The 26,851-nt window shown below is 42.5% G+C and overlaps 1 long non-coding RNA gene across 1 annotated transcript; it reads left to right on the top strand.

Annotated features, from left to right (window-relative positions):
• The first annotated feature begins 4,066 nt into the window (after nt 1-4,066).
• On the top strand, nt 4,067-19,810 carry LOC133050581 (uncharacterized). The gene is made up of 3 exons (XR_009691645.1): nt 4,067-4,365; nt 5,535-5,592; nt 19,705-19,810. It is a non-coding gene; the product is annotated as an uncharacterized LOC133050581 (long non-coding RNA).
• The last annotated feature ends 7,041 nt before the right edge of the window (nt 19,811-26,851 follow it).

The raw sequence follows: 26,851 nt of genomic DNA, 5'->3' as shown, positions 1-26,851 counted from the left end.
ACTGTAGAATAATCCTCATGACTCAGTAGTACCATGATGTGATGTCATTTTGTGCTATTGTGAACAATTAAAAGAGTTTTTTTGAAACCAAAAAAAAAAAAAAGCAATAGACATCTTCCAAAATATAGAACTGCTCTATCTACATGTGGCTTGTAAGCACTGGAAATGTGGCTAGTCCGAATTAAGATGTACTATAAGTATAAAATACACAACAGATTTTTAAAGACTTGGTATGAATGATAAGAATGTAAAATATCTCATTAATTTTTATATTGATTTTACCTTGAAGTGATGCTATTTCAGATATATTAGTTCAATAAAATATGTTCAACAAATTTTATTCATTTATCTTTATTCTTTTAATGGGACTCCTAGAACATTTAAGATTACATGTGTTGTTCACATTTTATTTCTGTTGGATACCATTGATAAAGAAGAAAAATTGAGGCACAAGAATATTTTTAAGTGACTTGCTCCAGATTCCACAGAGAGTTTGAACTAAAGTCAATGTCTGACAGCCTGGGTGGGAATATAGTCATCCCACCAGTTAAATAAGAGCGGCAGGGCTTCCCTGGTGGCACAGCGGTAAAGAATACACCCCTGCCTCCCCATTGTAGGAGACGCGGGTTCGATCCCTGGGTTGGAAAGATCCCCTGGAGAAGGAAATGGCAATCCACTTCAGTATTCTTGCCTGGAGAATCCCATGGACAGAGGCGCCTGGTGGGCTACAGTCCATGAGGGTCACAAAAGAGTTGGACATGACTTAGGGACTAAACAACAATAGCTGTTTGGCATGATTCCTTGAAAATATTTCTCTAATATCAAGATTTAAAAAAAAAAAAAAACTTTTTATTTTGTATTGGAGTATAGTTGATTAACAGTGTTGTGATAGTTTCAGGTGGAGAGTAGAGAGACTCAGCAGTACATGTATCCATTCTCCTCCAAGCTCCCTTCTCATCCAGGCTGCCGCATAACACTGAGAAGCATTCCATGTGTTTTAGTAGGTCCTTATTGGTTATCCATTTTAAATATAGCAGAGTGTACATATTGACCCCAAACTCCCTAACTATCCTTTCCCCCAATCCTTCCCACCACCGCCCCCCACCCCCCACCGGTAACCATGAGTTCATTCTAAGTCTGTGAGTCTGCTTCCGTTGTGTAAATAAGTTCATTTGTATCATTTCTTTTTAGATTCCACATAGAAGGGATGTCATGTGATATTTCTCCTTCTCTGTCTGACTTATTTCACTCAGTATGATGATCTCTAGGTCCATCCCTGCAAATGACATTATTTCATTCTTTTTAATGGCTGTACCACTGAGATCTTCATCCACCACTACGTGTCTCTCGAGAAGGAAGCATGCGAAGACAAAGCCAGCCCAGAAGATGAACCAAAAGCCATCATCCTCTATGAGTCTTGAAGGGCAAACTGAATGATCTAAGAATTTTCCATCCTTCTGTCTAGAGCAGTCATTAGAGTCTTCTTTACTCCCACCACCACATCAGAACACATGTGACTCAGAAAAATAGTGAGACTCAGATGACAAATATTTTCACAGTTATCTCTTCTTTATCAGCAGGACTGTGGTCCCTCACCAAATCCCCAAATGATGTCTTCTAAGGTACTGAAAGGATTGTTAACTTGCAGAGCAACTCACCTGGGTAGGAGCATTGCATATAAGTGAAAATATGAAGCAAAAATAGGCATCTTAACTGGATCGGTCTCAGCTTTGAGGAGGGAAAGGTCACGTGTAAAAACAACCCACATCCGGAAGGTCAAACGTCACTGAGTTTAGGGATCAAGCTCCAAGCAGAAAGGGCCTTCTCTTACCCAGATTTTGCCTGTGCCCTTAAACCCTCAACCTAGTCAGAGACATTCAGGAAAGACCTCTGGCTCACCCTCTCAGAGTTTAAAATACCTTCCTTATCTGGAGGTTACTGTGAGACAGGCAGGAACCTTGCTACAAGAATAAAACCAAAACAGGTCTGAGAACAGTCAACAGAGCTATCAGTTAAATTCATAAGAATCTCATCAGGTTCTTTCCAGAGCTTATTTATTCTGACTTTACAGATAAATATAACAAAGCAATTTATTAATTTCAGTAGAAACCAGAGGGAAGAAGAAAAAAAAAAAAGAATGAGAAGGAAGTATTTCTTCAGTTAGACTCCAAAATGATGTGCAAGCAGCAAGAAAGATTAAGATGATGAAAGATAGGTTTACGAACTCTCAAAGCATAGTGCCTCGGAGCTGGTTGGTAAACCTCTGCCAGTTTCAAGACAGAATTCATAACATCAAAATAAAAGAATAGTTATAATAATTACATCCATTATACGCAGAAAGTGATATCCGTATTAATGACCCAAAGGCATTCATAGATGTTTATAATTTGGTCTGTTTTCTACTTTCAGAGGCATTAAGATGTGATACTTAGACAAAGTCTGATTAATTTGTCTTGAATGTTGCATCACCTGCAGGGGTGTTTTAGTGAGCCTTCACTCTCCCAACAAAAGAGGCCTTTGTTAGAGAAAGGATATACTTGGGATGTTCACGGAACATATGTCCCGGTAATCCCAGGACAGAAGTCAGTTGTCTTATGCTCAGAAAGGGGCCCCTAACTAACCTCGATGCACTCAGAGCCCGTCATTTGCTCACTGGCCACGTGGGCCAGCATCCTGGCAAAGGCGACGCTGAGGGCAGTGGCTTCCTGCCTGCAGCCGGCCCTCCTCTCCCCCAGCAGATGGGCCAGCCCTCAGGGAAAGGAAGCCCTTCTGAGATCCTCCTGCCTTCATTCTTCCCAAATGGGCTTTGCTATAAAAAGCAAATTAAACACCCATTGTTCATTCCCTCCATGAAGCTGGCAGACCAACATCCTGTCCAATACCCAAGGCTCCCGGATGCTGGCTGCCCGGCTGCTGACGCTGGCTACTTACAGCTTAAAGCAATGAGAAAAAATGCACCTTCCATTGGCAATAGGATTTTCCTTAAGCTCCAAGCCTTCCTTTTTCACTGGGTAATTTTTTTTTTTTTTGCAATGACATATTACACATAGTAGAAAAGGGCTTTCTTTTCATTGCTGGAGTTCTTCACCATCCTTGGAGAAGCACTTCCATGGCTGTTCAAATAGATGAGGGTCGGCACTGGAGGTGAGCCTGAAATACTGGCCCTTAAATCTTTCCCTGCCTGTCAACCTGGGATAGTTCTCAGTGAAAGCCTTACTTCAGTGTTTTCAGGAGTTCTAAAATACCAAGTAGTCAAAAAAAAAAAAAAAAAAAAAAAAAGCTATGTGAGGTGATGGGGATGTGCCAATTAACTTGATTGTGGTAAATATTTGACAACATGTATGTATATTAACTTATCATGTACACTTTAAATACACAAAAGTTTATTTGTCAATTACACTTTGATAAAGCTGGAGGTAAAAAATAAAATTGTTGCTGTTGTTTAGTCGCTAAGTTGTATCTGACTCTTTTATGACCCTGTGGACTGTAGCCTGCCAGGGCTCCTCCATCCATGGGATTTCCCAGGCAAAAATGCTGGAATGGGTTACCATTTCCTTCTCCAGGGAATCTTCCTGACCGAGATCAAACCCATGTTTCCTGCATTGGCAGTCGGATTCTTTACCATTGAGCCACCAGGGAAGCCCCCAAAATAAAATATTCCACCCCAAATCTAAAATAGAACACAAAATATAACCAATATTTTATAATAACTATAAATGGAATACAACCTTTCAAAACTGTGACTCACTAGACTCTACACCTGGAACTTACATAATATTGTGCTGCAACTACACTTCAATTAAAAAAGAAATTGGAGAAATAAGTTTGAAAAAAATCCAACTCACATAACTTAAAAAAAAATAAAGTAGAAAACAAAATATTTTCTTAAAAAAAAAAAAACAGCTGAGATGAAGAGTCTAGAGATACACTGAGTGTACCTACAAAGCAGAGCCCTGGGGTGGGGGCGAGGGGGGTAATGAAACAGATCAGCAACAGCTCGTGGTCTCTGCAAAGAAAAGAAAAAATTGAGCAGAAAGAAAGAGGGAGAGAAACCGGAAGACAGAGAGAGGAGAAGCGGTCTATATTTCTCCTACGGCAGCATTTATCAGACTGTGATGTGATTGCTTGTGTAATTCTCTCTCTCCTCACTATATATACTCCAGGATTTACATTTTAAGTTTCTACTTTCTGTGTAAACTTCATCTCAAATTTGACTTTCCCAGCAATCTAACATTTATCAACAGCTCACTGAAAGCTCTGACATCGTAAAAAGACCCACTGGCTCGTCCATGTGGGAGAGCGTCTCTGAGGCTTCTCCGTGGAGCATATGAAGATGTTTGGCACTGTCTGAGGTCATATGACTGGGTAAGTTGAGAGCCCTCTTTTCACAGATTTATATGGTCCTTGGAGTGCCGTTAACCACGGCTCTCTAGCTTTGTAATTAATAACTTAGAACAGATAATTCAAACATTTGATTCATGGCACTTCAGAAACCCTAAGGCAGAAATTCAACATTTCCAATAAACCTCAGGTTGTTGATACAAGATCCTCAACAGGGATGATTCTATCAAAGGCATTCCCGGGAATAAAAATACTCCTTTAAAACCTAAGCAGGCTTCGACCAAGAGGCTGAAATTATTCAAAAGCCATCTTTGATCCTTTAGAGTGAAGACTAGAATAGGTATTTAAAAAACTAATTTCTGAAAAGCCCTGTGTACATTCACTGGGACATTTCATGCAAACCAGTTCTCTAAACCATTACTAAACTGGGGGGTCGGTGAGGTTTCCAACGTCACCTCGTACATAAAGATTTTCAAAATGAAACCTTGATACGTGTTTCCTGAATGGCTTCTCTCTGCATGGTCAAGTGGACTTGTTCTCAGAAAGGGAGAAACGCTTCTGGTAAATAAAGGACCAAAACAGGAAGTGAACCCGTGACAATCAGCAGCGGGGAGATGCTGTGGGGGGATGAGGAAGGTTTGCAAGGAGGCTGTTGAAGGATGAGGAAGGTTCCATGGGGGTGTGGCTCAGACTTCTCCAGACAGCTCCCCTGGGGCATGGGCTTCCTCCCTTACCTCTTAGGAACAGCCACCCAGACAGAGAGTCCTGTGGAAGTCACCAGCCCGTATGCCTGCAGGGGCTCATTTTCAGACTCATGGTCTATCTGCTGCGGCATACTGACCAAGCTAGTGTTTTGAGTGATGCAAATTGTACTAGACGCCTATGGCTGCTGTGACGCATCACCACAGACTTAGTGGCTGAAGCAATACAGTGTATTATCTTACGGTTCTGGAGGTTGGAAATCTGACACAGGTCTTATTACCAGGCTGAAATCAAGGTGTCAGTACGTCTGTGTTCCTTCTGGAGACTCCAGGGGAGAATCATTTTCCCCACCTTTCCCAGCTTCTAGAAACCACCCATAGTCCTTGGCTCATGGGCCCTTCACTCCATCTTCAAAGCCAGCAAAGACAGAGTGAGAGCTTCTCACATCCAATCACTCTGACCTGCTCTTCTGTGTCCTTCTCCACTTCTAGGACCTCATGTTGACACAGTGCCCGTGCAGATCCTCCAGGATAATCTCTCTGTTTTAAGGTCAGATGATTAACAACCTTAATCCCATACAACTTTAATTCCCTTTTGCCACGTAATGAAATGTTCACAGATTCTGGGGGTTAGTGTGTTTAGCCTCTTTCAGGGACTGTTGTTCTGCTTACCACATGGCCCTGGTGGTTGGAAAGGTGGGGTTGTAAAGAACCCGCCTGCCAATGCAGGAAATGTAAGAGACCAGGGTTCAATTCCTGGGTTGGGAAGATCCCCTGGAAGAGGAAATGACAAGCCACTCCAGCATTCTTGCCGGGAGAATCCCATGGACAGTGGAGCCTGGCAGGCTACAGTCCATGGGGTCGAAAAGAGTTGGACACAACTGAAGCGATTTAGCACAGTATACAACACAAGGGCCATTGTTCTGCCTATCACACAAGTAAACCGAAATTAAAGGGATATAAAGTGGGGGGTTGCACCGTCTACATTAGCACACATGAGAATATCTTCAAAATGCCAGAAAATAAATGCAAAGTAATAGATCAGTAGTGAATAAACAAAGTGCAACATAAATTTGGGGTCAGAAAGCTCACAGTTTATCACCAATGAAATCAAAGCAGAATGAAGGACCCAGGAGATTTTTAATCTATGAGAACTGGTGGGAACCTCAAGGAGTCATACGGCTGCCTTTGCTGAGCATTCTCATACAGTAGCTCATGCTCAAACATTTTCACAGTCAGACGTATGAATGCAACAGATGAAGATGTCAAGAGAAGTAATCTAACACTAAGCAGGCTGTCCATCATTGCATCATTTTGTGTTGTCTTTAAAAGTGTCCATGGGTTTCACACTATTTGCTTGATTCCCGCCCCCACCCTCTTCAACTCTGAGTCACTGTTGAAAAGAAGTGTGTGTAGTCCTGACAGCTCGGAAAGCAAAACTCTCACATTCACCAGTAAAAACACTTTTTTTTTTGACAAGAGATTGCACGTAAGAAATTGAATCCCCATTAGCCTACATGTTGAACCGGATGTTGAAAAATCAAATAAACTAGGGTAAAGAAATTCCAGGAGAGCTGAAATGGAAATGCGGACAAAAATACCCCCACCATATTAGTAAACAAAGGATGTTGCAGCCTTGAAACCATCGATTACTGCAGCTGCTCCAGCTGCGCACCCGGAGGGGATTCACGATGAAAAACAGCAGGATTCTGGCCCCAGATAGCGTGCACATCAAAGGAATGATTTTGAGGCCAGGCTGTTGCTTCTTCCCTTACACAGAAAAGTGCTAAATTCATTAGCTCAGGGTGCCTGGTTTTCTTTGATTAGCAGTAATATTTTGAAGTTCGACTCCCTGGGTTTTTTGGTTTGAACTCCTATATCTCCTGGCTCCTCCCTCACCTCTGAAGAACAGACCCTCAGAGTTACCTGAGAAACTGCCTCCCAGGTTTAAATCCTCAGTAAGTCCACCCAATAGAACATCAGTCTCAGTTTTTAGGTTGTAAACTCAACATTCAGAAAACTAAGATCATGGCATCTGGTCCCATCACTTCATGGCAAATAGATGGGGAAACAGTGGAAACAGTGACAGACTTTATTTTTGAGGGCTCCAAAATCATTGCAGATGGTGACTGCAGCCATGAAATTAAAAGACACTTGCTCCTTGGAAGAAAAGTTATGACCAACCTAGACAGCATATTAAAAAGCAGGGACATTACTTTGCCAACAAAGGTCCATCTAGTCAAGGCTATGGTTTTTCCAGTGGTCGTGTATGGATGTGAGAGTTGGGCTATAAAGAAAGCTGAGTGCCAAAGAATTGATGCTTTTGAACTGTGGTGTTGGAAAAGACTCTTGAGAGTCCCTTGGACTGCAAGGAGATCGAACCAGTCCACCCTAAAGGAAATCAGTCCTGAATATTCATTGGAAGGACTGATGCTGAAGCTGAAACTCCAATACTTTGGCCACCTGATGCGAAGAGCTGACTCATTTGAAAAGACCCTGATGCTGGGAAATATTGAAGGCGGGAGGAGAAGGGGATGATAGAGGATGAGATGGATGGATGGCATCACCGACTCAATGGACATGAGTTTGAGTAAACTCTGGGAGTTGGTGATGGACAGGGAGGTCTGGAGTGCTGCAGTCCATGGGGTCGCAAAGAGTCAGACACGACTGAGCGACTGAACTGAACAAGTCTGATCTACCCCTAAGTTGGATTTTTTCTACTGTATTTGACTGTTACTCATCTGATCATCCCTGATGGCTCTGCTCTTCCTATAAGTTTACAGAGAAGATGTATTTCCTGGCTATTGTATGTATGTAACAGCATGTATGCTATCTGGATATGCAAGTTAGCATCAGTAAATATCTATTTCTGTCCTTCCTCTAAATTTTCCCAAACACTGAATTTCATTATCTTTAGGTTTTTTAAAATGAAATATTGCATCTATAAAACTCTGTCTCTCTGTCTGTCTCTCAATCTCTCCCCCTCTCCCTTCCCTTCCTTTAGAAATTCACTCCAATGAGTCACATTTTTCGTCATCAGGAAAACACAAGTTCTCTTCCATCATAGATCTTTATGTAGTTCCTCATCTGGAACCACCTCATTCATTTGGCTCTGCTACTATCTGGCCCATCAGTCTCAGGTTGGACGTACTTCTCCTTTCTCTTTTATTTTTAAATAGGAGTATAATTGCTTTACAATGTTGTGTTGGTTTCTGCGTCAACAGCATGAATCAGCCATAAGTATACGTATATCCCTTCCCTCTGAAGCCTCCCTCCCTCACTGCCCCCATCCCACACGTGCCCTTTCTAATATAACTTATTATCAGTCTCATTCCAAACCATGGGTCCCCCACCCATCAATTCAAGTCCCCCTGCCCTACTGAGCTCTGCCTTTTGCTTCTTCTTCATTTGTTGATTTCATCCACATTTTTAAGGTCCTATGCAACATGTTCCCATCAGAAGGTGTTTTTACCTACCCACCCACCCACCCAGTCCCCACTTCCCCTTCCCCATCTGGTAAATTTCTCCCATCTTGCAAAATTTCCATCTGTCCTACAGCAACGTTGTCCCAAGTGTCCTGTTTTAACAAAGGCACATTTTCCTCTAGGGTGGTGGGATATGTGAATGATACCAGGTAGCAGTTTTTAAAAATAAGATCCCTAGAGAAGAGGTCTGCTATTATCATTCATGAATGTAAATTCATGCAAGGAGGAAAATGCATTCATCAATGGAAGCTCCTCCTCTCTTCCTCAGAGGGATTTTCTACTCTGTCAAAGGAAAGAGAACAGGTCTTCTCAAGAGACCGAACCACTCAATTCATTCAGCTGCAGAGGTTTGTAACACCTCCTAGGTGAGAGTTTTTGCAAAGGAGGAGCTTTGTTAAAAAGGCTTCTGTGCTGGAAAAAAAGCCCCAGGGTTCAGAAGCGCAAGAAGAAGCTGTGTTGCTGAAGCCAGGCAGGGAGAGGTAGGAGCTGATCCTTCTCCCTGGCGAGGCAGACAGGTGAGGGAGGGAAGGGTTTTGTAAAGATCAGAGATGGGAGGCAGTGCCTGGCTAGCGTGAAATCCCAGATTGTCTTTTTGTACAGAGCAGGGAAAACCATCCAGGCAGTCTGTCCCTGAAACTTTAAACTGCTTTAAACTGAGGGGTTTTATCCCATTATCTGGTCATACCAGAAGGGGTTACTGTCCCGAAGCACAAAACTGTTTTGCTTCCATCTTTGCTTGGGGAAAAAATACCAAATAGGGGGCTTCCCTGGTAGTCCAGTGGTTAAAAATCCACCTGCCAGTGCAGAGGACACAGGTTCGATCCCTGGTCCAAGAAGATCCCACATGCTGTGGGGCAAATAAGCCTGTGTGCTGCAACTACTGAAGCCCGCACATCCTAGACCCCACGCTCCGCAACAAGTGAAGGCCGAGCATTTCAAGTAGAGAGTAGACCCCACTCACTGCAACTAGAGAAAGCCTGCACTCAGAAACCAAGACCCAGTGCAGCCAAATAAATAATTTTTTAAAATAATAATAATCTTAAAAAAAAAAATACCCAATGGGAAAACTGGAAAAAAATTTTTCCAGTTTTTTTCGCAAGAGCTTTACTCATTATTTTAGTGACCAACTCCCTGAGAAGAAAGGACAACTCTGGAGTATCAGAACCACACAGAAATGCTAGGATTTTCATTATACCCAGGAGGAGAATAGCTAGCATATATTTAGCAACTAAGATGTACCAGGCATGATCCATAGTTTTAAAAATTATTATAATCCTGAAAGAAAACTATTTTATGCCCATTTTACAGTTGTAGAAACCAAGGTTTTGCCAACAAAGAAGTTGGTAGAGCCAGGACTTGAAGACAACTAAACCTTGCTTCCAAACCTGATGTTCTTTCCTTATTGGAGAGAATGAGAGGATTCACTGTGACTTAATATTTCCTGTAGGAAACCCACTTGCTCTAATCTTTAGGAATTAACATGTATGACAGTCCTGATTCAAACGCTTTGCTCCACAGTCCCTTTAAGGACTGAAATTATTTTTCTTGATATTTAGACAGCCAATGCAGATGTTTCAGCATTGTTAATACTCAGAATAAGAACCTCAGTGGCCAACACAGAAGAAAGGATCCTTCCAAAGGGAAATGCTCAACTGACAATTTCTGATAAGACTTTTAAAAATCACTAGTGTTCATGGTTATCCATCCTGGTAGCACATCAGAATCATCTGGGAGAACTTTTTAAAATAAATGCCCTGGGGACTTCCCAGGCAGTCCAATAGTTAAGACTTCACCTTCCAATGCAGCAGGTGAGGGTTCGATCCCTGGTCTGGAAGCTAAGATCCCACATGCCTCGTGGCCACAAAACCAAAACATCGAAAATCAACAGAAGCAATAGTGTAACAAATTCAATAAGTACTTTTAAAATGGTCCACATAAAAAAAAACAACTTTTTAAAAATTAAATTAAAAAAATAAATGTCCAGGGATTCTGTTCCTCTCGTCAGCCTTGGCCAGAGCTAGACAACCTGTACTTTAAAAATACCTCTCAGATGACTTTAATCTACCATAGGGGCTGGTACTCAGAGAAGCATGGTGCAAACAGGCTTCAAATTTCCTCTGTATCCTGTCACTTGCAAATGCAATCACAATGCAATCAAAGAGAGTCACAAATCCTTAATCCAGAAACGCTTCCAAAGCACCACAAAGCAATCACAGAATAGTCGGCTTTTTTTTTTTAAGTGAAGGCCAAAACTAAGCATAACTAGAGCAGGAAACCACCAGATGTGAATATATTAAGCTTTATTTTAAGAGATGGCGATTGGAAATTGTTTAAATACTAGAGAGCGCTGGGAGCTGACAGATGGCAAGTGAGATGGAGGAGGAAGGCAGCCTGGTCCAGCCAGCTCTACCTTAATCTCGCCCCACCTCTCCCGACACCGTCACGGGAGATGCTGTATTGTGTCTTTGACATGACTGCTCCCTGGCTGTACCTGAACCGTTCCCATTTTAATTCAAACTTGATCCTTTAAAATAAAATAGGCAAGGTCTATAGAGAACAGACTTATGGACACGGGGCAGGCAGGGGGTAGGCAAGAGAGAGTGAGATGTCTGGAGAGAGTAACATGGAAATTCGCATTACCATATGTAAAATAGATAGCTAATGGGTATTTGCTGTATGGCTCAAGCAACTCTAACAGGGGCTCTGTACCAACCAGAGGGGTGGGATGGGGAGGCAGAGGAGAGGGAGGTTCAAGAGGGAGGTGACATATGTACACCTATGGCTGATTCATGTTGAGATTTGACAGAAAACAACAAAATTCTATAAAAAAAAATTATCTTTTAATTAAAAAATAGCAAATGAAGAAACAGACAAAGGATTAATCTCAAAAATATACAAGCAACTCCTGCAGCTCAATTCCAGAAAAATAAATGACCCAATCAAAAAATGGGCCAAAGATCTAAACAGACATTTCTCCAAAGAAGACATACAGATGGCTAACAAACACATGAAAAGATGCTCAACATCACTCATTATCAGAGAAATGCAAATCAAAACCTCAATGAGGTACCATTACACGCCAGTCAGGATGGCTGCTATCCAAAAGTCTACAAGCAATAAATGCTGGAGAGGGTGTGGAGAAAAGGGAACCCTCTTGCACTGTTGGTGGGAATGCAAACTAGTGCAGCCACTATGGAGAACAGTGTGGAGATTCCTTAAAAAACTGGAAATAGAACTGCCGTATGACCCAGCAATCCCACTCCTGGGCATACACACCGAGGAAACCAGATCTGAAAGAGACACGTGCAACCCAATGTTCATCGCAGCACTGTTTATAATAGCCAGGACATGGAAGCAACCTAGATACCCATCAGCAGACGAATGGATAAGGAGGCTGTGGTACATATACACCGTGGAATATTACTCAGCCATTAAAAAGAATTCATTTGAATCAGTTCTAATGAGATGGATGAAACTGGAGCCCATTATACAGAGTGAAGTAAGCCAGAAAGATAAAGACCAATACAGTATACTAACACATATATATGGAATTTAAAAAGATGGTAATGATAACCCTATATGCAAAACAGAAAAAGAGACACAGATGTACAGAACAGACTTTTAGACTCTGTGGGAGAAGGTGAGGGTGGGATGTTCAGAGAGAACAGCATTGAAACAAGTATACTATCAAGGGTGGAACAGATCACCAGCCCAGGTTGGATGCATGAGATGGGTGCTCAGGACTGGTGCACCGGGAAGACCCAGAGGGATGAGATGGGGAGGGAGGCGGGAGGGGGGATCGGGATGGGGAACACATGTAAATCCATGGCTGATTCATGTCAATGTATGTCAAAAACCACTACAGTATTGTAAAGTAATTAGCCTCCAACGAATAAAAATAAATGGAAAAATAAATAAATAAAAATAAATTAAAAAAGAAAAAAAATAGCAAGGTCCAAAATACCATAATTTTAAAACTTTAATTTCCATAGAATACCCCCAAAGCATACGATCCTGCACACAGAAACTCATCATTAACCTTATCATGATCACTCGACATAAAAGCATGTTTTGTTTTTTAAACTAAATATTTATTGGAGCAAAGTTGCTTTGTTGTGTTAGTTTCTGCAGTACAGTAAAGTGAGTCAGCTATTATACACATGTACCCTCTTTTTTGGATTTCCTTCCCATCTAGGTCACCACAGAGCATCAAGGAGAGTTCCCTGAGCTATACAGTGGTTCTCATTATCTACTATATGTCTGTTTTATACATAGTATCAATGGTGTACATACGTCATTCCCAATCTCCCAATTCATCCAACCCCCCTCCCTTTCCCCCTGGGTATCCATACCTTTGTTCTCTATGTCTGTGTCTCTATTTCAAAACCATGAGTTTTAAACCCAAGTGCCCAGACTGCTGGAAGAACAATGGGAGCATTTCCCATGGCCGTGACATGGCAGGGATAACTACACAATTCCTGTCGTCTTCACTTCCTACAGTAAGTAGTAAGGACGGTGCTTCCGTACCAATCAGGCAAATACCCAGTGGTGTGCTGGCTAATATTTGCAAATGCTTATTCCTCCCACTCCCAAGGAAGCCCTTTGTAGCATCTGCTGATTCCCATAGTATAAATAGTCTCACTATGGCCAAGTTCAAGATACTGCTGTGATATCTCTGAATGTGAAGTTGGGAAGAGATGAGCACGATCAACTTTCTTAAGCCAGTGTGAGCCCTTGCACACACCCATCAGAGCTAAAATAAGGGACTTCCCTGGTGGTCCCCTCATTAAAAGCCCGCCTGTTAATGCAGGAGACAGGGTTCAATCGCTAATTCGGGAAGATCTCACATATCGTGGAACAACTAAGCCTATGCACCTCAACTGCTGAAGCCCCAAGCTCTAGGGCCCATAAGCCACAACTACTGAACCCACACCCTGCAACTACTGAAGCTGGTGCGTCCTAGAGGCTGCGCTCTGCAACAAGAGAAGCCATCGTCATGAGAAGCCCGTGCACCACAACCAAGACCCAGTGCAGCCAAAAATCAATAAATGTTTTTAAAGTAAAATAAATACATAAATAAATAGCCCTATAGCCAAATCCAAACCATACTGGCCCATCAGGCCAACCCCAAGGGGCCTCTACTCATAGGCGTTTCCTTCAACAGCCCTAGAAGAAAACAATTCTGTTTAGTGCCTGAGCCCATGGAAGACTTTACCGGAAGTTGAGTTAGACTCCTCGTTGGGTACCTTTTCACCTGTTCTCTAAAACAGAGATCTGCCCCTTCCAGCCCTCGGGCCAAATTTGGTCAGCTGCCTACTTTTTAAGGTCTGCCAGCTGAGGAGAATTTTTATGTTTTTTAAAACAGTAGCATTTTCAATAGTTACAGAAGTACCTACATGATAGCCTTCATTGTTTCCCTTGCCACACAACCCCCAAAGCCTGAAATATTTACCATCTGGCTCTTTCAGAAAAAGTTTGCTGGCTCCTGCTCTAAAGGGTCCAGAAGACAAAGCCAGTTCCACCTCCTAGAACCTTGTCAGCAGCACTGGTAGCAAGTATTTTTTTCCCGCCTCACCCAGGCCATCTCCCACCTCCTGACTGGGCAGGACCCAATCAGAAAGAGCCACATTAGGAGACCACATGGAATTCCCCTCACTTCTCAGGCTCCTCAGCTTCGCCTGGCCCATCTGAGGCTGACCCTGTGCATCTCCTGCTGCTCCCTCCGCTGCCGAATTTGGCTAACGCTCCAAACCACCAGATGTGAGCTCTGACTTTCCCAGGAGCTGGGATGTGCAACCTGCAAGCATAGGCTCCACTTCCCAGTGGATAAACCTTGACCTACAGAAACAAAAGACAGAAGAGAGCCAACAGATAAATGGCCTCTCTGTTCCGCCCACCAGTGGGCTATTCTGAGCATGATACTTCTGTGGAGCCTGTCTAGAACCATTCCAGAGAGCTGAGCAATTAGCTCTGTCCTTCACAAAGTAGCAGCCAGGTTGGTGAGGCACCTTCTCTGCTCCGGTCCTCTGTCCTTCATTCTGGTTGCCCTGGGATTCCACCTCGTGATAGATATTAGCACTGAAGTGTGCATTAGGCTCTTATACCTAGAGAATCTGACTAAGATATCAGATGATAAGGTGCTATTTTTGACAACCCAGATCTATCCCTAAATAAATAAAAAAGTACAGACATCCCTTGAAGATACTACAGGTTCATTTCCAGGCAATTCCATCCCAATAAATTGAGTATTGTGAGCAAGTGAGTCACATGAATATTTTGGTTTCCCAGAGCATATGAAAGTTACATATACCACATACTGTAGTCATTAAGTGTACAATAGCACTATGTCTAAAAAAAAAAAAAAAAATGAACTCACCTTAATTTAAAAACAATACTGTGGGAAAAATGGCACCAAAAGACGTGTTCGATGCAAGGTTGCCACAAAACTTTAATTTGTAGAAAATGCAGTAAATATGTAAAATGAAATAAAGTGAAGCACAATAAGATGAAATCTACTTGTAGGTTACCATGTCTTACTTCCTGAATAACGTCAAATGGCATAAAGTTTTTTCTTCTAAGGAACTTTTCAGAAAACTATAGAAGACCAAAGTATAAAGTGATGCCATTTTTAAAGCTATAATATACATTCAACAGAAGAGTCTAAATAGTGTAGTATTTAAAAAAAAAATAGTAACAAGTAAAAGAGAATGATCAGAGACAATGACCCCAGGGAAAAACTAATTCAGGGAAAAGTCTCAGTGGGGAATGAGAAACTCTAACCTGGGCTACAATCTGACATCAAAGGTTCAACTCAAGCAAAGCAGCCAGTGTGGATCTTATTTATTAACCAGAGAAACTGAGGAAGGAGCTTTATCTGGGACTGACATGAAAGGATAACGCAAACCCCAGAATGGAAAGAGAAATCAATTGTGGAAAAGCAGTGAATGTGTTCAGGAGCGTCAAGTGGGATGTCAGTGGTGAGACCCTGCTTGTATCTCCATACACGCTTAAGAGACAATGCCTAAGAAGGACCTCATACTTTGGAGTCTGGGAGCAGCAGATTCCCAGCAATAGATTCTTAAGGGTAGGAGAGACTCTGAGTCCATTAGCCACACTCTATTAAAAAAGTTTTTTTTAATTATTTATTTTTTTAAGTTGAGGAATAATTGCTTTACAATGTTGTGTTAATTTCTGCTGTAAGTGTACAGCAGAAATCCTTTTCCTCTTGAGCCTGCCTCCTACCCCGCTCCCGTCCCACCCCTCTAGATCATCACGGGGCTCTGAGCTGAGTTCCCTGTGTTACCCAGCAGCTTCCCACGAGCTATCTGTTTCACAGAAGGTAGTGAATGTACATCAGTGTTCCTCAATTCAAGATCCCACCCTCTCCCGTGTGCAAAGTCCATCTCTACCTCTGCGTCTCTATTCCTGCCCTGCAAATAGGGTTATTGGTTACCAGTTTTCTAGATTCCATATATATGCATTAAAATACTGTATTTGTTTTTCTCTTTCTGAATTACTTCACTCTCTAGGACAGACTCTAGGTTCATCCACATCGCTACAAATGACCCAGTTTCGTTCCTCTTTATGCATTAGTCATATTCTTTTCCATATCTTTTAGCCTTTTCCATTACTTCCCATCAAGCATTGTTTCCCTTGACCCTAGATGGATGTTGTAGAACTCAATTTGTTCTCCAAGAACATCTCTCAACTAGATTGTATCAGTAGCAACACGGCAGCAACGGAACCAGCTCCTCACACCATGGACACACAGTAAGACTTGTTCAGAAATTGACTGGATGCACGACCAGTCTAATGCCCACTTGTCTTTCTCCGGAGTGGGAAACATGGAACGCTCTCTTGTTGTATACCTAAGCCAAATGAATTTTCAATGGCCTTTCCAGAGAGCCAAATAGTTTCTTCCCTTGAGAAAAAAAAGTGATGAAGAGGCTTACATATCCACCACACTCTAGCACATGATGTAAAATTCCACCATTTGGAAAGAAAGAGTTAGTCACTCAGTCGTGTTGCCAAGATACTAAAAAATATCTGAGACAGGAGACTCCTTGACTGCCCCTTTGCCTAGGTCTTTGAGACCACTTGCTAGGTCTCAAAATTTAAGTGAAATAAGCCTTATCAAGCATGTAGCACAATGCCTGGCACCTGCCGTGCTGCTGCTGCTAAGTTGCTTTAGTTGTATCTGACTCTTTGTGACCCTGTAGACTGTAGCCCGCCAGGCTCCTCTGTCCATGGAATTCTCCAGGTAAGAATACTGGAGCAGGTAGCCATTCCCTTCTCCAGGGGATCTTTCTGATCCAGGGATCAAACATGGGTCTGCTGCATTGTAGGCGGATTCTTTACCATCTGAGCCACCGGGGAAGCCCTTTGATTGGCTAAATGAATGTCAGTTGTGCTGTTGAATTTTACTTTTATTGTTGCTGCGGTTGTTCCTTACAGGTTAAGTCCTCAGGTGCAGTAGTTCAATTAGCCCTCCCATCTTGGCCTTTTAATACATACCATCAAAGTGAAAACCCTTATAATAATCCTTTATCCAGATCTGCAGAGGCTTTCCTGAGGTGGTTTCCAAACACAATCACACAATTAAAGCTTTTAAAAATGTGGAGGATTTAGGAAGGCTTTCCATGCAACAAAAGGATTTTAGGGTTTTACAGGAAATTCTTTTTAAATAAATAAATAAACCTTCCCTGAGCCCCGTACAGGGTTGAATTTTCCTAGAGAACAGCAAACATTTGTCCACGAATGACTTGCACACCTAGACCTCAGGCAAGAAAGACCCTCCACTGAGCCCAGTGTCCCCAACTCCTACAATAGCTGGGCCTCTCAAACTCAATGGAGCAGAACCTGCCCCTAGTCACAAACACTTACAAAGTCCCGTATCCAACCTCAGACTGCTCCTGGATACAAAGCGTTTCTTAAAACCACGCAGAGAGAGCTTAGATAGGGTCCTGACATCTTGGTCTTATTTACAGGGGGCAGCCATGAACTGGCTAAGGTTTCAGCATTCAAACACCAGAATAAAAGCTTGGATTTCCATCATGGCTGCCAATATCTGGGCCCAGAGTAGGTAGTTTGCAAATATTGCATCATTACCTCCCCAGGGGATACACACTATCTTTCTTGATACTGTCAGTCTAAGTTGATGAATGTAGGACAAGTTCAGGTAAACCCAGTGGAACTCTACCACAGATTCTTTTTTTTTTCAATTGAAGAGATTTGACATAAAACATTGTATAAATTTAAGGTGTGCAATATATCACTTTGAAATATTTGAATATTGTCATGGGATTGCCATTGTAGCAATATCATATTTCATACTTACAGTACAATATAGTCTATATTCATTACATTGTGCATTAGATCTCTATGGCTTATTTGCTACTTGTTGCAAGTTTGTACCTTGAAATAACACCACTTTCTTTAAGATAGAATCCATGGTTTTTCTCTTCCTGTGCCTCCTCTGAAAGGAAAAACAGAGGTTTTCCTCTCTGGCAAAAAAGAAAGCAAGTAAGGACTTCTCTGCAAGTTCAGTGGTTAAGCCTCTGTGCTTCCAATGCAGGGGACATGGGTTCAATCCCTGTTCGGGAAGCTAAGATCCCACATGCAGCCAAAATAAAAAAAAAGAAGAAGAAAGCAAACAGGTTCCTGGCCACCTGGGCCTGAAAGGAAAATCCCTTTTCTGTTGCCATCTGCTTTAATGAACACACGTACACAAGACCCCCGTGGCCTCACGCCTCACTGACATCTGAGAAGGGTAATACTATCCTTACATTGACTTTCTACTGTGCTTTTGCCTTTAAGAGTCCAGTGAACCGGAGAATTCCCTCATGCCTGACTCTGCAATATTATTTCTTCCCCTCTTGTCTCCTTTTCTGAGAAGAAAGGAACTTACTCAGCTGCAAATTCACCTGCTCAGAATCACTGGTGACTTCCATACACCAAAAAGCAACTGTCAATCAATGGACAAGGCTCTGTGAGGGTGGGGGTCAGGGCAGCAGTGACCTGGCATGATGTTAGTGTGGGGGAGCTTTTTGGAGGAGAAAAGTTGCTCACCACCCTTCCACAGACCTCTGATCCTCAGCTGTCTTCTTATGAAAGCAAAATTTGAAGCATATGCTTCAGAAAGCTACTGGGAAACACAGACACTGCTTCAGACAGTTTTGCTCAGAGTGCAAGGCTTCTGGCTTCCACAGCCCATGCATGGCATCTCCTTTCCCTGCATCTTGAGACTTCCCTGGAGCATCATCACCAAGGTTCATTAATGTTTTGGAAAGAGTCAGGAGGCTTGCTTCTAATTCATCCATCTCTTTATCTCTATGTAGTCTGGGAAAAACCATCTTGAATTCAAAGGAAACAGACTAAATGTCTCTAAGGACCTTTCTAGACCAGGGACTATTCTGACACTGAATGACTGAGGGAGAGTGCCTTGGACTCTGCTGATTGAGAAAAGGTATCCACCCTTGGGTGCCTGACCTAGACTGAGACAGCAAGACCGGAAGAGACCAATACCAGGGAGACCATGAAATAGAGGGACGTGGTGACTTCAGGACAGTTTCAGTTCTGTTCAGGATTTTCATCAGTATTGAAGAAGCTCCTGGAAGAGTGAAGACATCAATTTAGTCAACTGAAACTTAATCAATAAATATAAAAGAAAAGGGACGGGAGATGCTAAAAACTTACTCTACCATTTTCTAGAAATGTCCTAATTGTTTAATGGAGACTGGAGGGAAAAGGTTAGCACCAAAGTCTTGTTTGCTACATCAGATATGCTCCCAGGCTTGAGATCTTCTGGATGAGCAGTGGGAGGCCAAGTCTCTGGGACCACCTCTATTCCTTTATTCACTTTTCAGCTGAGTCTTCAGAAGTGCACCAGCTGTCCACCCTCCTTCCAGGCCTGGACACAGCCTCTTCCTACCTCATGGGGCACACCTTGGAGCACACAGCAGGGAAGAGACAACAGAAGTAGTGTTCAAATCAGACAGGGAGTGTTATGGACTCCTTGTTGGTGCCTGCTCCCCATTCATATTTTGAAGCCTTAATCTCCAGTGTGATGGCATTAGTGATTAGATTTAGATGGGGTCATGAGCTTGGGCTTCTCAAGATGGAATTACTATCCTTATAAGATAGGATGTCAGAGAACCTGTTCTTTCTCTTTCCACCAGGTGAGGACACAGCAGGAAGGCAGCCATCCACAAGTCCAAAACAGAGCCCTCAAGAACCCGGCCATGCTGACACCCTGATCTTGGACTTCTCAGCCCCTAAAACTTGGGAAATAAATGTCTGTTTAGGTTTCTTGGTACACCCAGCCTATGTTATTTTGTTATAAGCAGCCCATGCTGACCAAGACAGGGGGAAACCTCTAAATAAAACAGAAGTGGGTCCAATGACCTTTGTAATGTTCTCTAAGCCCTAGCAAAACAACAGCTGCCTTGTTCTGATCCAATCTAATCTTTCAGAATTTATGTTCCTAATTCTCCTACCTGGCCTCAGTACAGACAAAGGAAGTATCGTGACCTTTGCCAGATCAGCTCCCACTGCCTTGCCAAGTCTCAGGCCTGACTCGAAAGCCTGAAAGCCTATATTCCTTCAGGCAGCTACCCTATTACATACCTAGGTGTGTGGGATCCAGAGACCAGGCAGGTGAAAAGTGAGGTTGTCTAGGAAGGCGGGACTTCTGAGGGTCTAGGGGGTAGGGGTGGGGTGAGTTCTCTTCTTGGGAGTTACCTGGATTCCAGAGATTGACTGTAATGTCTTTCCTAGAATCAAAACACACAGACTATCTGATGCTCCCCAGAATATACTGTACCGCGGCTATGGGAAGTTACTTCTCAGGCTGGATACAAGCTCGTGTCAGAGCAAAGTGAGAAGGATACGCTCACTTCTGGGGGCTGAAATGAACTCCAGCATCAGCCCTAAAGGCTCTCCAAGAATGGGCACAGAATTAAGCAAGTTATACCCTCATGATCCTACTTGAAAGAGCTTGTGACCTGAAAAGGCTGAGGGTTGTGATGGGGTATAAAGTAACCCAGGCCAGAAGCAGGCAAAATACCCCTGATCTGCTTGGATCCAGAGCTCATTCTGAACAATTCACATCAAAGTAGCCATTCTGTGTCTGCTGTGTCTGTTCCTGTGGCTTTGTTGATCCCTCTGGGCCACTCAAGACACCTGAGACCAGAAGTACTTGGGGCAAAACTCCAGAGTTTTAGTGGGTGAGCAAATAAATAGGAGCAAATTGTCTCTTCTGAAGGCCCAGTCTTCTGCAGTAACGGGAATTCACTTAGTAAGATGAGCACTTAATAAATGAGCACAAAATGGAACGCTTTTCTTTCCTTTCTTGGTTGAGCTGAGTCTTCCTTATCGCATGGGCTTTTCTCTAGTTGCAGCGAGCAGGGGCTACTCTCTAATCATGATATGTAGGCTTCTCATTGTGATAGCTTCTCTTGTTGCCGAGCAGGAGCTCTAGGGTGCGCAGGCTACAGTAGTTGCCGTTCGTGGACCCTGGAGCACAATAGTTGTGACACATGGGCTTAGTTGCACCATGGCATGTGGAATCTTCTTGGTCTAAGGATCAAACTCATGACTCCTGCATTGGCAGGCAGATTCTTTACCACTCAGCCACCCAGGAATCCCAGGGAACACTTTTCTAAATCCTTCACTGTGAAAGTGAAAGTGTTAGTCACTCAGTAGTGCCCAACTCTTTGCAACCCCATGGGCTGCAGCCCACCAGCCTCCTCTGATATGGTATTTTCCAGACAAGGATACTGGAATGGGTGGCCATTTCCTTCTCCAGGGGGATCTTCCCGACCCAGGTATCAAAACTGGGTCTCCTGCACTGCAGGCAGTTTCTTTACCGTTTGAGCAACAAGGGAATCCTTCATAATTGTGTTAGAATGATCATGTGTCAACATCACACAGGTGCTTTAGAGATCTGGGAAAAGCCATGGATCTCTCCTTGGAGATCCAACTAGTCCAACCTAAAGGGGATCAGTCCTGAATATTCATTGGAGAGACTGATGCTGAAGCTGAAGCTCCAATACTTGGGCCACCTGATTTGAAGAATTGACTCATTGGTAAAGACCCTGATGCTGGGAAAGATTGAGGGCGGGAGAAGGGGACGACAGAGGATGAGATGGTTGGATGGCATCACCGACTCAATTCACATGAGTCTGAATAAACTCTGGGAGTTGGTGATGGACAGGGAAGCCTGGCGTGCTGCAGTCCATGGGGTCGCAAAGAGTCGGACACGACTGAGCGATGAACTGAACTGAACTGATGGAAAATCATTTGCTTTCAGAGAACACAGAGAAGCTGACCAAGACAGACTGTGATATCTTTTTCTTTCTCATTTCTTTTAGGTCTAAAAAGCGGCAAAAGGATGGAGAAGGAAGGGTCTAAGAATGCTCAAAAGATGATTTGCCCATAAATTAAGGACAACACTTGTGCCTAAGAGGACACAACCAAATTATGAATTAGGACAATTATAAGAGCGGTAGACTTGCATCTATGGAAATTTGCCTCCCCATATAAAGTCTCTGAAAATACTGTTCCACACCCTAAGACCTGGCAAGATCTTAGCCATTATCTGGATCAGACTACCATCATATAGGAAAAGAAACTTGGAACAGAGAGGAAAGTCACTAGTCCTTGGTCATGTAGTGGGTTAGTGACAGTCTCCTGGTCCCTGGGCCATGAGTTTGTGGAGCTGAATCTCCAGTTTCAGGGAGAAAGCCTCCTGCCAGGGAACAGATTTTCAGCTCCACTCATCTTATTATTTGCTGTCTTTTTCTATCTATATGAGGCATTTTCTTTTAGTGGAAAATCTAGAAGATACAGAAACTCAGAAAAAAGAAAATTTAAGTTACCCACCACCCAGAAAAAAATTATGAATATTTGATATGTTTGCTATTGATGATTTTTCCTATGCATACTAAACTATAAAGTCTGTGACAGGAACTGAATTAATCTCATTCAACTCTACACCTTCAGCCCTTAGCACAGTGTCTGATACATAAAGTGCACTTGATCCATGCTTACTGAATAAATGACAACATAAATATATGTATCTATATACCTGTGCATATAATTATGTATATGTAATTAAAAATTGAAGCCATACCATTATACCCTTTGGGTTTTTTTTTCACTTAATATCATAGTGTAAATATTTTCCCATGTCTGTAAATATCCTCCTAGAATAATGTTTTTTAATAGTGTGTTTAAACCATAATTTATTGACCTATCTCCAAACAACGCACATTTACGTCATTTTCAAACTATTTTGAATTATAAATAGTACTATGATAAATATCTCTTGGACATGAATCTCAGTGAGAATCAGTCTGTGGGAAAATGCAATCTACCTTCACTAATGAAAGAAATTCAGGCAGGAAAGTGATAGTCAACAGTCTGGGGTCATCTTATCATCTGTGTAGGTCATTTGACTCAGCTTCCTTCACAAATCAAGCCTCAGGTCAGAGCTGCCAGTCTCTGACGGCAGGCATCAGATGATCAATTTAAATTTTATCTCAGTCACATCTTACATGAAAAAGTCATCCCATGTGGATAAGATAAAAGTTATCAATCAAAGGGCATTTGAGTGTTGATTTTATCAGTCCCATGCTTAGCCAAAGAGACTAACATATAAATAAAGTGCCCTGCTTTCCCCAAACAAGTTCAAAATACAATTCTACTGGGAAAGTGACTTTAAATTCAAGAAAAACAGAACAGATGGCCCACATCCAAACCTAAGTAACAAATCTCTTTTTCTAATGAAATCTGTGCACATAGTTCCCAGCATGACCCACACTGGGTTGAACTTTTTTTTTTTAACAATAGTACATTACATTCACTGACATTCAACAACCTATGAGTTCAAGCTGCCTTGTTATTTTCCCTTTTGTCTGAGGCAAAGCCCATCCTTCTTCAATGGCTAGAACTTCCTGTGGTGGTGGTGGTTTAGTTGCTAAGTCGTGTCTGACTCTTGCAATCCCAATGGACTGTAGCCTGTCAGGCTCCTCTGTCCATGGGATTCTCCAGGTGAGAATACTGGAGTGGGTTGCCATTTCCCTCTCCAGAGGATCTTCCCAACCCAGGGATCAAACTCAGGTCTCCTGCATTGCAGGATTCTTTACTAACTGAGCTATGAGGGAAGTCCTAGAAGTTCCTGCGTGAAGATACATAAGAGATCTTGATGGGACCATTTTATGTTCTTCTCTGAACACCAAGGTAAGAGAAAGTGCTTTTCTTCCAGGGAAGAAGCAGAGAAAGGATGTTCCTTTCTCATCAATATCACCTGCTCTTCTCACCCAAGTCCAGGCTCAGCTTAGTTCCTTGTCTGGTGAAAGGACCTCAGATTCCAGGATTGGGCTGCTGGGCAAAGCAGAAACTGTTAGCAAACTTTCTAATGTGAAATGTGATTTCACACCAATGAATCTGGATGTGATTTCAGACCACACTTGTTTTAGAACTGCTCACACCTGCTATAGTGTACATTGCGAGCCAAGTCATGGCAAGACATGTAATGCCTCTCTCACATAAACTTCTAGGAGGAATGCAGCTAATGCAGAGGACTATGGTCATTTCCGATACCCACCTTATACACTGCTGAAGATTCGGAAGAGGGTAGACTTGTTCAGCAAGAGCGTCAGTTTCTCCAATTGAAAAATAAAGAGATTGGACAGGATAGCAGACATTTTCCATCTTAAGAGCTAATTCTAACCAAATAATGGCAACTCCCTGGAGTGCTAACTGAGGACTATAATCACCCAGAGCATAGGAAAAAATAAATAAAGTTTTAAAATTGCAGAGAGATGGCGCCAGAAGGAAAATCTAGCACGCCCAAACCCCAAGCCTGTGGTCCCTGAGAGTAGGCATTTTTCTGATTCATCCTGTAATTCCAGTGGCTGACGGTGCCTGGCACATAATGAACACTGAGTCATGATGCTGGACAGAGCTGAATGAATAAACAAATGCTAAAAGTCTAACCACAGGACTTATTTTAAGTTGCTATAACTGGGTACAAACAAAAGAAAACCCTCTGCAAATAGATGAACATGTTGCCAACTCTTCAGAGTGATAAAAATGACTCTTAAAATGAAAGGTATCTCACCAGGGACCACTGGGGAGTCAGAGGATGGGAAGAACAGTGGAGATGTTCTTCTCTTTAAATTTTTATTTTGGGCTGCACTGGGTCTTCCTGAGAGCTTTTCTAGTTGCGGCGAGCGGGGGCGCCTCTCTAGTTGTGCGTGGGCTTCTCATTGCAGTGGCTTCTCTTACTGCAGGGCATAGGCTTTAAGGGCGCATGGACTTCAGCAGTTGTGGCACGTGGGCTCAGTAGTTGGGGCTTCTCTAGAGCACAGGCTCTCTCTGAGCTACTTTTAGTTGATTATTTCACCACATTTTATCAAAAAACATTCTATAGTATGTATACAAGTTCCATGGCTGCAGAAGGTCTATGACAGGCATGATTCCAGGAACCAACTCACCTTCTGGGGCAGGTACATAGGTCTTTGGGCTTACCAGGTGGCTCAGTGGGCAAAGAATCCACCTGCAATGCAGAAGATGCAAGAGATGTGGGTTCGATCCTTTGGTCGGGAAGATCCCCTGGAGGAGGGCATGGCAACCCACTCCAGTATTCTTGCCTAGAGAATCCTTTGGATAGAGGCACATGATGGGCTATAGTCCATGGGGTCACAGGAGTCAGACACAAGTGAAGTGACTGAGCACACAGCAGCTCATAGCTCTTTAATTCTAGAGGTGGAGGTTTTTCCCAAGAAGCCTAGGGAACAACTGCTACAACCCAAGATTGACTGGAGCAGTCCATTTCAGGTTGTAAATGACAAAGCCAGGCTAAAGGAGGAAATAGTTTTAGAAAGAAATCATCCATAGAAAATGAAGAAGAAATTTAAATCTGCATGCTTTCCTGCTTCCTGCTCCCCAGAAGACTTTTTGAAGCAATTTAAAAAAAAAAAAAGTCAAACATCACCAGAGGAAAACAGATTACCTCTACTCTATTTATAACTTAGGGGTGGTAATCCTGCTAGCAACAGCACTTACATTCCTATTTTCTTTCCTAGTTACTATTTTTCTATGTGACTATTGTAACACATTACGTTATCAGCAATTTTCTTTGGCAAAATGAAAACAGTTCAGTGGAGAATGAAACTGAATTAGAAAAAAGTCAGTACGGTCAGTCTACAAAGGTGAATAGGAAGAGAGAGAGAAGGGAGGGAGGAAAGAAAGAGAGTGGCAGGAAGAAGCGAAGGATGGAATAAGAAATAAAAGGATGGAAGGGAAGAAAGAAGAGTAAGAAAAAGAGGGGGAAAAAGACTCTCCTATTCAATAGGCATTTTAAATGCTGGAACGAAGCAAGTAATGCAAAAATAGATGGTGTGTTCTGACTAGTATTTGTGGTGCTTCTAGCATGACCTCACCACTAAAAAGACCAAAACAACCCATTAGTGGGAGGCAATGTGAGATGTTGGAAAAAGCACAGACTTTGAAGAAAGAAGACATACATCTGAATCCCAGGTATGCCTGTTGCTATTAATAACTGCAAAACTTAGACCAGAGATCATCGATCAGAAAACTACAGTCCACCGACCAGCCACCTGTTTTTGTAAATAACAATTTTATTGAAACACATTGGCAGCCACTGATTTACATAGTCTGTGTAGCTTTGAGCTGAAATGGCAGAGCTGAGTAGCTGTGACAGACACCATATGAACTGCAAGCCTAAAATATTTGCTGTTTTGCCCTTTAAGTAAGGGTTTGCCTTAGGCAATTACCTAAGCTCTGTTGTACTCAGTAGGTTGGACTTAAATGAAGATACGAGTTTCAGAAGAATCAGTCAATTTGAAGAGAGTTTGGCAGAAGTTTTCCAATCTGAAGAACAGAGGGAAAAAAGATTGAAGAAAAACAGTCTCAGAGACCTGCAGGAAAATATCAAGCAAACCAACATAAATGTAAGGAGAGTTTAAAAAAAAAAAAAAAGCCAGAAAGAATATTTAAGAAAATAATGGGGCTTCCCAGTGGCTCAGTGGTAAAGAATTCACCTACCAGTGCAGGAGACATGGATTCAGTCCTTGATCTGGGAAAATCCCACATGCCACTAAGGCTGTGTGCTACAACCATGAACCTGTGCTCTAGAGCCCAAAGGAAGAGAAGCCCAAAAGAAGCTCTCTTTTGCAACAAGAGAAGCCACTGCAATGAGAAGCCCCTGCATCGCAACCAGAGAAAAGCCTGAGCAGCAACAAAGCCAGCACAGCCAAAAGTAAACAAATAAATAAATGAAAATTTTAAAAAACAATG

Source organism: Dama dama, chromosome 32 (assembly GCF_033118175.1).
Source record: "Dama dama isolate Ldn47 chromosome 32, ASM3311817v1, whole genome shotgun sequence".
Taxonomy (NCBI): domain Eukaryota; kingdom Metazoa; phylum Chordata; class Mammalia; order Artiodactyla; family Cervidae; genus Dama; species Dama dama.
This window is presented reverse-complemented; position numbering and strand designations above follow the sequence as displayed.